This window comes from Lotus japonicus, chromosome 3 (genome assembly GCF_012489685.1).
Source record: "Lotus japonicus ecotype B-129 chromosome 3, LjGifu_v1.2".
Lineage (NCBI taxonomy): Eukaryota > Viridiplantae > Streptophyta > Magnoliopsida > Fabales > Fabaceae > Lotus > Lotus japonicus.
Genome location: NC_080043.1, coordinates 79,712,079 through 79,725,999, shown reverse-complemented (window position 1 = coordinate 79,725,999; position 13,921 = coordinate 79,712,079). Strand labels below are relative to the sequence as shown.

The 13,921-nt window shown below is 34.2% G+C and overlaps 1 pseudogene; it reads right to left on the bottom strand.

Annotated features, from left to right (window-relative positions):
• Positions 1-2,312: 2,312 nt before the first annotated feature.
• Positions 2,313-13,646, bottom strand: LOC130746280 (beta-glucosidase 12-like; annotated as a pseudogene).
• Between the last annotated feature and the right edge of the window lie 275 nt (positions 13,647-13,921).

The window sequence follows — 13,921 nt, the reverse complement described above, 5'->3', positions numbered from 1 at the left end:
ACATTTTGAGACCAGCATGCTACTACCATTTTGAAAGAAAAATCTTCACCCATGTTATGGAAATTAATTTCCGAAAACATAATAAATCAATCCGGAAATTAAATTTTGAAAGAAATAAGAACTTGTATTTTTTTGGTAGAAAAAATTAGGGTGAAAGAATGTTGCCTTAATCTAGAGGAGGGAAAGTTGTGAGGCTCAAAAGAAACTCACGGAAGACATACACTTACCTCACACAAAAATGATTAGTGAGTGTTTGATCTCATAAGTGAGATCCACTACAATTTTCTCGAAGACCTAGGATTTGCTGTTTTTTTCTACTATATGGAAGAGCTTATTTGGGCTTATTTGACAACATAAGCTCTTATGTCAGTGTTTGGGAGGGCTTATGCAAACAGCTTATAGCCTGCCATAAGCTATTTTCAGCTTATTTTCATAAGCTATTCATGATAGCTTATGAAAAACAGCTTATGCTTATATACAGCTTATTTTTAATTTATTTCAATAAAATTTTAAAAATATCTTATGAATAAGTGCTTATTTCATAAGCGCTTATGAGCATAATCGCTTAATTAAGCTGTTTTCCCAAACGGGGCCTATATGCATTTAATAGTAGAACTTTAAACCGAGATAAAGTGATGTGACACTTTCGGTCTCCAATTGTGCATTTTTATCTCTTATATAAGGTTGTACAAAATTTTCTTTAAAGATAAAAATCAATTTTGTCTCAATCATTTCTACGGTCAACCAAGCAAAATAAGAAAAAGTCACATCATTCTTTCTATTATATTTACTACTCATTTATTTTTATTATATCAAACTACCTATAAAATATACATTTTTTATAGGTTGTCCTCATTGATTTGATCATCGGTCCTCAATGTCCTCATCAATTTGGTCATCGGTCCGGTTTTAATAACCTTGGGTAACACAATACCAAACACGTCTTGTTCTTTTCTTTTGGGATTATCTTGGATTTGTTGAGAATTTAAGTGCTTATTTGACTCTCACATTGGTTAAGTATGCGTGAAGAGAAAGACTTTATAAGAGATGTGACCCATAAACATAATGCATTAAGGTTTTGGTTAAGATGTGTCGTCAATATCTTTTGGTGTCTTGCTCCTCGGCCCATTGACTCCCCTGTCTGCCCCAAAAAGTGGTATCAGAGCTGATGATTTGTAGGACCATGGTAATCGCTCCTTGTATCGAAAGTCTCCCTGATAGTGTGGTTAGTGTGGAGTGTCATGTTGCACATGGTTGGATCATGGTGCGAACAACGGTACAAGTGTGGATATGCTTCCGCGGAGGGGGCAATGATAATGTGGTGGTGACTCACACTTGAAAGAGAGATTGTTGAGAATTCAAGTGTTTGTTGGAGTCTCACATTGGTTAAGTATGGGTGAGGAGAAGACTTTATAATATATATGACTCATAAACCTAATGCCTTAAGGTTTTGAGTTAAGATGTGACGTCGATATTTCTTGGTGTCTTCCTTCACGGCACATGGGCTCCACTGTCTCCCCCAACAGAGTTTTTGGTGAGTGTGGTGAACACTTTATTGGTGACTATTAATGGGATTGACATGGACAAACAAAAAGCCCACGTCTCACTATTGTTGTAAAAATGTTATATAGTTGGCACTTAGCTTCAGACCAAAAAAAAAAGTTGGCACTTAGCTTTAATTTTGAAAAAAAAAGGTTTGCCACTTAGCTTTTGGCAAGAAAAAATTAGTTGGCTACATGGCCTGAGTTTGCAAAGAGTTTTTGAAGAGGAAAATGTAGGGTTGGCTAAATGATAAATGAGAGTTATTTAACTCCACCTTAATGGACTAATATGATATTATTTATAAATTAATTAATTAATAAAATATAAAAAATTTATTCCATTTATGATTAATGTGATTGGTCCATCTATAATAATGTGTTATTATTTAACCTTAACTTTTTCATAGTTTATTCAGACAACTCACTAACAGTGTAAAGATTTTTCACACTAGATTTTACAGTACCAAATTCTTTTACTATGTTGTCAAAGATTAGTTCATGTTTTCTCTCTCTTCTTAAATTGATTCAAGCCTTTAAATACAATTCATTTTTTCTCTCTCTTCTTAAATTGATCCAAGCCTTTAAATTTCCAAATCAATGGCTCAGATTTGGATGGAGAGAGGATGGAGAGAAGCTGGATGGAGAGGATCCAAATCCGTCAACAATTAGATATGTATTAAAGATGTGCGAGAAATAAGTACTTTATTAAATTTAATTGATTGATGTTTTGAAATATTATTGGTTGGCTGAGAACAAAAATTAAAATTGAACTCCTTTGAAACGATAGCTATATAATTTATGCAATCTCAAAACAATAAGAGCATAATTGCAAAACCCTTGGAAGAGTTCTCTACCTATAGGTGGGTTTCTCTTCCTCTTTAGGGGTTCCTTACTATATCAGAGTTTATGTTATTCCACGCCTCTACAACCACTATGATTGTGGCTTCATGTGTTTTCGAATGAGTTTTCAAACATGCACGAAGTGTTAAAAGTTAATTTTTGATACCAAATTGGGAAAATGGAGGACCTCTTACTAGTAATTCAATAAACTGTCATTTCCATTGATCTGCATCTTCACTGAGATTTCAATTCTTGATGGAGAAACCTCTTAAACCATCTAGCTGAATCCTTTGGATATCTCTGTAATCCATCAGTATAATTAACATAAACAAGTCCAAACCGTCTGTCCACTCGAAATTATCCAAAAGTGACCATACAAAGTAGCCTCTAACATCCACTCCTTTCCTACCAAATGCAGAGATGTACTCAAGTTAGAACATCTAAATTTGCAAAACTTATTTAGTGCATATTAGAAAATTCTTCTACAATTGATTCTAAAGTCAAAACTAACTACAAGCGAAAGAGAAACCAATTCAAACATGTAAAGGTTAATGGAATGAATTAATTTCATATACTTACAATATGGCACTGTGAACATAAGAAAGATGTTGAATGTGGCAGTCTATTCTCTCTTGGTCATGGAGTGATCCTTTTCCATCGTTAAACTCATCATAACCTGCAAGTCATTTCAAGCAATGTAATTAAAGAATTTACCAAATTTATATGACCAATTATTAATTACATCATAACGAATACATAACTATATTGAAAATGTAACATACCATTCTCTGTTATGTACAAGACTGGATTGTTGAACTTGTTCTTTAAATAGAGCATCACTTCTTCGATTCCACGCGGGTAGAGGTATATCCACTCTGAGGCAGCCTGTGAAATAATCTCTATAAGTCATGCTTTCATAGATTAGATCATTAGAGAGTGATGAAATTTTTAAAATCCTTGAGCTATAGAAAACAATGTTCAAAGGACAAGAAAATAGTTTGAATTCTTATAATCCTGCGGCAAAGCTAGCTCAGGATTGAGAACTTTCCAACAATTTTTAAGAACCTCTTTGACCAGCTGTTAACTAATTAAGTAATCTGTAATAGTTCTGAGCTTGAATTGTTAAGATGAATGCTGTTGTGATAGAAGGAATTTTTTCAAGTAATTTATAGTTCTTACCCTTGGACCAATGGGAACTCCATCACGCTCATCTGAAACATCATTTACACATGTAAATGTAATTATGTAAACCCTTAATTTTAGCAAGATTAGAAATGCTACATATATTATTATAAGTCACAATAATTTAGTTCATGACATCTTACAAGTAAGCTTAGCACAGTAATCTGTGAGGTAGGTTTTGTTTTGGTTGGGGCATTCAGCATCAGCAGCATATGCTGTAGAGTAATAGTTGATGCCAATGAAATCAAAAGAGTTCTTCAACATTGCTGATTGCTCTTCAGAAAACTTTGGCAGTCTTTCTCCCAGGTAGGAAACCATTTCAACCGGGTATGAACCTGAATTCAGTGGTTCCATCAACCTAATTGGAAACAAAATGGTGAGGTGATACCTCAAATTAATATGATCATCATAATAAAAATGATGTAATTGCTTACCAATCCACCGTGAAAGCTCTGACCCTAGATGTTGCATCAATGTCTGCTGTGGATTGAGACAATGGTATAACCCAGTCGATGCTTTGAATAATCCCAATTACCCCCAATTGATCCTTTAAGACTTGGGATTTTTTAATTTAAAGTTTCGTAACAATAATTTCTGGTACTATGTAAGATTGTTAGTCCAGCGCCCAGTATAGTGTGACTCGTTTATTGAAAAAAAAAAAAACTTTTTAAAAGGTATGATTAACTATAAAGGCCAATCTTAGGTTTTAAAAAATACCTTATTTCTGTTAAAAAAAAATACCTTATTTGGTCGGCTTGTGTACGTAATATTATTTTCATTAATAATATAAATAAATGGAAATTTAACCATATGTATAAATACCTATTAGAATCGACATATTAATTTGCTGGCAATTGACCTCATTAAAATTCTATTAAACAGGTTTGTAAACATGCTAGTAGGTCAAGTCAGACCTTGAAATTTGGCCTATGACAGACCACTTGTCAAGTTTCAGTCGCGAAATTAGAATGAAGTTCGGGTCAAGTCTATCCTATTTCCCACCTCTAATTGCTTGTAATTGAAATAAGCAATGATCTACCTGGTAGTTTTCCCGGTAAACTTTGACGACAGTAGCGTGTGCAAGAAGCTGATAGTGGGAAACAAGGTAGGGTTCGGTTGCGGAATCACCTTGCGTGCAGTTGAACCAGTTAGAGCACCTACCAGGGGCATACACACCTTTCGCGTAACCCTCTGTTGAGAAAATGAATGGTCCATTTAACATGACCCAGTTCTTTACTTTGTCACCAAATGCCTTGAAACAAATCTCTGCATAATCCGTGAAATCCTTCCTAATAACAATTACAATTTCAACCACTCATTTTTTAAAAAATAGACCAATCACAATAAATGTGTTGATGTGTTAAATTGTGTTCTTAAAAGAATGTGTTGCCAGCCCTTTTTATTTATTTATACAATGCACAGTTTTTTCTCTTTAATTGTGTAGTATTACTTACACAATTTGTGGGCTCAAAAAGCCACCATATGCATCTTCTAGGCTTTGGGGGTGATCCGCATGGAAAAGAGTTACAAAGGGCTTCAAGCCTGTACAGAACAACACAAGTATTGATTAACACCAGGTTAATAAAGAGAGGATTTATGTTACTATTCCATTTTAATTAGATGATAAAAGGCCTACATTAACGAAGAGAGAATAAAATGATAGGAATGAAACAAGTTATCGAAGAAAATCAATTTCAACCTTTTGATAGAAGTTCGTTAATGAGGTTGTCATAGTATGCGATGCCTTCACTATTTATTCCACTTGATAAGTTGCCACCTAATACAAGATCAATACTCTATTAGTGATCTCTTCTCCTTCAATGAAACTATCTTCAAACATTATTTAATTTTTCACTTTATCCATAATAATAAAATAATTATATAAATTCTCACCTGGAAGCAGCCTAGACCATGAGATGGAGAATCTATAAGCATCAAATCCTATGTCCTCCATGATTAGTATATCCTCCTAAATAAAATAAAACAAAGTTCATTAGTTGTTGTTTTACTTACATTTAATATTGAAATGGTGGTAATTCATAGGCGATTCTTAGTGTAGCTGTTGGGTGTTAGTAAGCATTTTATGGTTTTTTATTCGTTCTTTTTAACTGGGCTTTTTTAAGCTGTTTTGTGATTTGTTTTTTCCGAGGGCGGTTATGCTGGGGGTTTTGCGTTTCTTTGGGTTTTTAGGCTTTGGGCGTTTCGTTTCTCTAGCGTCTTTTTTTATCCCTTTGAGGAGGGTTATGTATCTGACTACTTCCTCATCTTTTGAAGGCTTAAATATGTTTTTGGTCCCTCTAAAATTAGGATCTTTTGGTTTAGTCCCTTCTAAATATTTTCTTTAGGTATACACCCTTAATTTGAAAATAATATGGAGGGATAAGTCTTTGATGTTACCTTTACCTAACAGGCGCTGACGTGACATATTTTAAAAGGATCTGAACTAAGGAACCATGATTTTAGAGGTACCTAAATCAAAGAACAATTATTTTAGAGGTACCTAAAAGTCAATTTTTATCATGTCTTAGGTACCTCTAAAATCAAGGTTCTTGGGTTTAGGTCCCTCTAAACGACGAACGACGTAAGGTGACGACAGGGGCTGAAACCTCTGTATTATTTTGCATGTAGGGGTGTATACCAAAAAAATTATTTATAGGGGCTTAAACCAAAACTCTTATTTTAGAGGGACTAAAAACATATTTAAGCCTATATATATATATATTAATGAAAAACAATAAAAAGAAATAAAGTTGTAGAAAAATCAAAAGATTGAATCCAACAAAACTAACTACTGATCCCAGAACCCTTCCCTCACGGGAAAAGGCTCTGATACCAGAGCTTGCGGAAGATAAAAATAATAATAATCATAATGAAGAATAATACTTACAGAAAACTGAAACACGCTTTTATTCAAATCTTAAACTTACAAACATTTAGAAGAGAGAGAGAGAGAGAGAGAGAAAGAGGAAAAGAGCAGAGGGAAAAACCCGATGCCTTATCCTCTTACTTAGCTACCTATTTATACAAGATCTGACCATAGTTACTTTCGAAAGTAACTCTGGTTTACATAAAAGTAACTATAGTTAATGAAAAAGTAACTTTAATAATGATAACTTGTAATAATGAAAGTAGATTCCTTGTCGGCCAATACTGAAAAGCAGATTCTATCTTGATCATGATGAGAAGGGCTGATAATGACCTTTTGTCTTTAAGTGTATGGATGATAATTGATGCCTAAGCAGTCATCTTCATTTTCTTGAAGGTAATTCTGACTGTTGGCTGATGAAGTATCTGAGCCTGATTTCTGACTCATCATATCTATTTTCTTTTGAAATTCTTCGGGAGAACCGGCCGAGGCTAATTCGGCTATGAGCCTTGATCTTTCTTGGAGAAATGAACTTTCTTGAGTGAGACGAGAAACAGGGGTAGTTGACAGCTGTTTCTTGCTTTGCTGAGTAAGCTGATAAGTTTTTATCCAGGCTTCAAGTTTTGTCTGTTGAATTAAAGAGATATTGTATTTTGCCCACCATTTTATTTTAAAAATGCGGTAGAGCTGATAGAGTTCTGTATCCTCATAAATCTCTACAGTTCTCCAATCCCAGGTTAAAATCCAGGAGATAGCTTGAGAAGCGGTGAACATGAGGAGTTTATCTTCCATAATGAAATTTGACCTTTGAGCAAAGTATTTGAATAATGGTTTTACTTCTTCAGGAAAGATGGACTCATCGAGTCCTACCTTACAAAACCAAACTTTGAACCATTGAGGAAACTTTAAAGGGATTCCTTTTCGGAACCAAATGAACCAGGAGTGTTGATAAGGACGGAGATACAAGGCATAATACCATGCATCTGCATAATCAAAGTAGTTATAACTAGGAGGGTCGAACTGCCTAGAAAACTGCTTAAAATAATGAAGAGGAGCATTCCAATCCTGGGTTGTGAGGACTTTAAGGATTTTGATCTTGGAGAAAGCTATTTCTCCTTGTTTATCTTGGTTATGTGTGACTTCTATGGAGTCAGAGTCTACTAGAATGAACTCATAAAATAATCTGGTCTTTTTGGGATGTCCAGGGACATAATGAAAGTTGGTAGGAAATAATTGAGTGGCTATTTCTTTAGGGCTTAAGGAGAAATGTTCTTTTTCTATAATGAGGGATGGCTCACCTTCTGGTTTTTCCAGATATTCGGTTTGCTCGGTTTTGACAGGGGATTTTGAAGGGTTTTGAGCTAATACTGTATATTTATTGGTTAATGGAACTAATGAAGTTTTTTGGGGAGGTGTCTTGACAATTTGAGCTGTGGTGATTTTTTGAGAAGGTTTTGAAGGGGTGGCTGGTATTGAAGATCCATCAACCTTGATAGGGGTTGCTACTATTGCTTTTGATCCTGATGACGATGATGATGCTGATGAACCCAGTGGGGGTCCATATTGATCCTTTGATTTGGGTTTTGTATCACTCATGTTTTCCCTGTAAAAATTCTCTTGTTAGAAAATCTGGAAGGGAGTTATTATCTCCTTTGATATGAGTTATTTCAAAATCAAAGCAGGAAAGTAAAGATTGCCATATAGCAAAAATATGTTTTGAAACTAGGTTTTGAACATCCTTTTGCAAAACTGAAGGTGATGCTTTGCAATCAGTTTTTATCAAAAATCTCTTATTAAAAACATCATCCTGAAATTTTTGGACACATAGAACTATTGAAAGAATTTCTTTTTTGACTGTAGAATATTTCTGTTGAGCTGGGTGCCAGATTCCTGAATGGTACCTAACAATTTGTTCTTTTGCAGACTGGGGTTTTACCTGTTTAAGTATCCCGCCGTATCCTAACTCTGATGCATCTGTCTCTATAATTAATGAGGCATCTGGATCTGGTATTCCTAAACAAGGTAATCTTTGAACTAATTTCTTAACTTCTCTAACACTATGGCTCATTTCCTCAGACCATGGCGGAGAGTTTTTTCTAAGTCTTTTGAACAAAGGGGCACAAATTATCCTTATGTCTTTTCTCATAGAAAGATACATACCATAGCCTTACCATATATAGACGGATTTAATGAAAAAGATATTCCTACAAAAGCCCGGCCTATTCAAATGAATGAACAATATTTAAAATATTGTAGAGAAGAAATAGGAGAATATCTCCATAAGGGTCTGATTCGCCATTCCAAATCTCCTTGGAGTTGCACAGGGTTTTATGTCATGAATGCTTCTGAGTTAGAAAGAGGAGCTCCTAGACTAGTCATTAATTACAAACCCTTAAACAAAGTATTAAAATGGATAAGATATCCATTACCTAATAAAACAGATCTCATTAAAAGATTACATAAAGCAACAATATTCTCAAAATTTGATATGAAATCAGGGTATTATCAAATTTCGGTGAGGGAGGAAGATAGATATAAAACCGCCTTTGTCGTCCCTTTTGGTCATTATGAATGGAATGTCATGCCACAAGGTTTGAAAAATGCGCCTAGTGAGTACCAAAACATCATGAATGATATATTTTATCCATATATGGATTTCACCATTGTATATCTAGATGATGTCTTAGTATTCTCGAAAGGTATAGATCAGCACGTTCAACACTTAGAAAAATTTATAGAGATCATTAAGAAAAATGGATTAGTAGTTTCAGCAAAAAAGATGAAAATCTTTGAAACTAAAACTAGATTTTTAGGTTATGAAATTCATCAAGGGCAAATTACCCCAATACAAAGATCATTAGAATTTGGAAAAAAATTTCCAGACGAGTTAAAAGAGAAAACTCAATTACAGAGATTCCTAGGTTGTGTTAATTATGTAGCAGACTTTATCCCCAACATAAGGATAATTTGTGCCCCTTTGTTCAAAAGACTTAGAAAAAACTCTCCGCCATGGTCTGAGGAAATGAGCCATAGTGTTAGAGAAGTTAAGAAATTAGTTCAAAGATTACCTTGTTTAGGAATACCAGATCCAGATGCCTCATTAATTATAGAGACAGATGCATCAGAGTTAGGATACGGCGGGATACTTAAACAGGTAAAACCCCAGTCTGCAAAAGAACAAATTGTTAGGTACCATTCAGGAATCTGGCACCCAGCTCAACAGAAATATTCTACAGTCAAAAAAGAAATTCTTTCAATAGTTCTATGTGTCCAAAAATTTCAGGATGATGTTTTTAATAAGAGATTTTTGATAAAAACTGATTGCAAAGCATCACCTTCAGTTTTGCAAAAGGATGTTCAAAACCTAGTTTCAAAACATATTTTTGCTAGATGGCAATCTTTACTTTCCTGCTTTGATTTTGAAATAACTCATATCAAAGGAGATAATAACTCCCTTCCAGATTTTCTAACAAGAGAATTTTTACAGGGAAAACATGAGTGATACAAAACCCAAATCAAAGGATCAATATGGACCCCCACTGGGTTCATCAGCATCATCATCGTCATCAGGATCAAAAGCAATAGTAGCAACCCCTATCAAGGTTGATGGATCTTCAATACCAGCCACCCCTTCAAAACCTTCTCAAAAACTCACCACAGCTCAAATTGTCAAGACACCTCCCCAAAAAACTTCATTAGTTCCATTAACCAATAAATATACAGTATTAGCTCAAAACCCTTCAAAATCCCCTGCCAAAACCGAGCAAACCGAATATCTGGAAAAACCAGAAGGTGAGCCATCCCTCATTATAGAAAAAGAACATTTCTCTTTAAGCCCTAAAGAAATAGCCACTCAATTATTTCCTACCAACTTTCACTATGTCCCTGGACATCCCAAAAAGACCAGATTATTTTATGAGTTCATTCTAGTAGACTCTGACTCCATAGAAGTCACACATAACCAAGATAAACAAGGAGAAATAGCTTTCTCCAAGATCAAAATCCTTAAAGTCCTCACAACCCAGGACTGGAATGCTCCTCTTCATTATTTTAAGCAGTTTTCTAGGCAGTTCGACCCTCCTAGTTATAACTACTTTGATTATGCAGATGCATGGTATTATGCCTTGTATCTCCGTCCTTATCAACACTCCTGGTTCATTTGGTTCCGAAAAGGAATCCCTTTAAAGTTTCCTCAATGGTTCAAAGTTTGGTTTTGTAAGGTAGGACTCGATGAGTCCATCTTTCCTGAAGAAGTAAAACCATTATTCAAATACTTTGCTCAAAGGTCAAATTTCATTATGGAAGATAAACTCCTCATGTTCACCGCTTCTCAAGCTATCTCCTGGATTTTAACCTGGGATTGGAGAACTGTAGAGATTTATGAGGATACAGAACTCTATCAGCTCTACCGCATTTTTAAAATAAAATGGTGGGCAAAATACAATATCTCTTTAATTCAACAGACAAAACTTGAAGCCTGGATAAAAACTTATCAGCTTACTCAGCAAAGCAAGAAACAGCTGTCAACTACCCCTGTTTCTCGTCTCACTCAAGAAAGTTCATTTCTCCAAGAAAGATCAAGGCTCATAGCCGAATTAGCCTCGGCCGGTTCTCCCGAAGAATTTCAAAAGAAAATAGATATGATGAGTCAGAAATCAGGCTCAGATACTTCATCAGCCAACAGTCAGAATTACCTTCAAGAAAATGAAGATGACTGCTTAGGCATCAATTATCATCCATACACTTAAAGACAAAAGGTCATTATCAGCCCTTCTCATCATGATCAAGATAGAATCTGCTTTTCAGTATTGGCCGACAAGGAATCTACTTTCATTATTACAAGTTATCATTATTAAAGTTACTTTTTCATTAACTATAGTTACTTTTATGTAAACCAGAGTTACTTTCGAAAGTAACTATGGTCAGATCTTGTATAAATAGGTAGCTAAGTAAGAGGATAAGGCATCGGGTTTTTCCCTCTGCTCTTTTCCTCTCTCTCTCTCTCTCTTCTAAATGTTTGTAAGTTTGAGATTTGAATAAAAGCGTGTTTCAGTTTTCTGTAAGTATTATTCTTCATTATGATTATTATTACTTTTATCTTCCGCAAGCTTATATATATATACATATATATGGGAATGCTAACTTACTCGATCCCACTTGATTTTATAAAGGACTAAGTTAACATCCAACATCTTTTTAGTTGGACTAAAAACCCAACAACAAATTGAATGATTACAATTGAAATGTGTGAAAAAAGAAACAAATTAAAGTGGATAAAAGATTAATAGTTGTGATGCTTCTTATAAAAATTATTTTATCACTACCCCCACCTCATAGCTAATTTGCTCTTTTAAATTTGAACGAAAATGTTTAAGGTTTTGAAGCCCAAATACCTTAAAACGATGATATGAATCGACAGCAATATGCCCGTCGCTTTGATCTCTTATTTTATCTGTTACATACATAAAAAAAAGGATGATATAACCATGATGAGCTTCTTGATCTTAAATATTTTAAATTGATAGGGTGTCAAGTGGAAGTGCAGTAATTATGCAGCTGAGACATATATATCCTAACCGATTAGTAGATTTAAATCTTGTTCAAGCAATAATATCTATAATTTCATTGTTCAACTCTTTGGCAACATGAAAAAATCAAAGCTCTGTATATGGGAGCATCATCTGCAGGCTTTGGAATCGTTATATCTATGAAACTAGTCTTGTTATTGACTGAAAGTGCCACCATCATTGCTCTAATCTAAGTGTGATAATTGGATCCATTAAGAGGTTAATTGACTCACCAAAGAGACCAAATAATGTAGAGAAGAGTTTTTTGATTAAAAGCCCAAGGAAATATCACTAAATAAAAGCACAGCGGGTGTTCCAACCCCAGATGTACACATACATATATATACATTAATTACAATGAATTGTTAGGAGCATATATGATCAACCAAACCATGTGCCTATTAGCATAAAGCTCAAAACTAACTACAAGGGGTGTTCCAACCCCAAAAATGCACATACATACAATAATTAGAATGAATTGTTAAGAGCTATACATGCTCAACCAAACCATGTGCCTATTAGCATAAAGCTCAAAATTTAATACAACTAATGTAACTGAGAAACCAACTTCTCGAAGTTAACTAACATAACAAAATATTGAATGCTGAAACTAATTCTAAGAACTCTCCATTAATGGAGATATGTTTAAAATAATCATTATATATAGGATGACAATTCTCACATTTAAACTAGATTTGACTTATTAGTCTCCTAAATTTTAATATCAATAGTAAGTATAAGTTGTGAAATTTGAACGATACTGCAAATGATTTCCGAAGGAATGGAAAATGGAAGAGGGATAGATGGTTCCTTACTTGGGTGTTGCTTCGTGAAAGTATCCCAAATACTTGGACCTTTGCCGCCTTCATTCACTGCACCTTCATACTGTGAAGAACAGAAAGCAGAACAAATTGAAAGAAAAAAATTTGAATCGAATCTCTCACACTCTCTCAAAAACTTTCTTCTAACTGTTCAATCATCATATAAAATAGAATGTACATATGCTTAACATTGTATTTGAACTTTACACAGACAAATCATATACTCTCTCAACAACCAATTACCTCAAAAACTTAAATTGTTGAGATTTTATACTATTATTTAATTTCTAACACTCCCTCTTGCAAGAGCTAGTTCGGGCTTGAAGCGTGAATAATACACATACATACTATATGTTAAAATTTAACTTTTTATTAAAAGAATTTGGGATCGTAAAGATCAAACTTTAGACCGCTTGATCATAAAAGTTCTGATACCATGTCATGAACCAATATATACCTGGTTATACATATGCTATGCTTATTGGAACAACTGCTAGTAAGTCTAACCTGGTAAGAAGAAGATGATGTAGCAAATATGAAATCCTCAGGAAAGCTGCTTCTTTTAAGAGAGACTGTGTCATATTCTTCAGCAAAACCTTCAATGGAATTAGCCAGGCAGCCGCCAAGAACCAAAATGATGAACAATTGATAGAGCATGACAGTGTTTGACGATTTAATTTCCATGGCTGGACTACTAGATCTTGAAACTCAGAACTCCTTTAATTTTGGTAAACTTCCTTATAAGCATTCACACTTTACCTTGTCAAATCATGTCTAACAAGTTGAATACAATGCGGGGATTCATAGAAACAAATTAAATTACTGTATGTTAACTAACTGTATGAAAGCTGGAATTATCAAATCAAAATTGTCGTTATATGAAAGTTTAATATATATATATATACATATATATATATAATGGTTAACTAAGCTTTTGGTTGCTGTAAAATTGAATCGCTCTAAACATAATCTCTTGTCAAGTAAAGTTGTTAAACTGTCCCTAATAAATGTAGTGCTAAGTTTCATCAAAATATTTGACGGTTTATCAGCTTTACTCGATCAATTATATTTAGACTGACGCTATTTTTCCTTGATCAAAAGTTA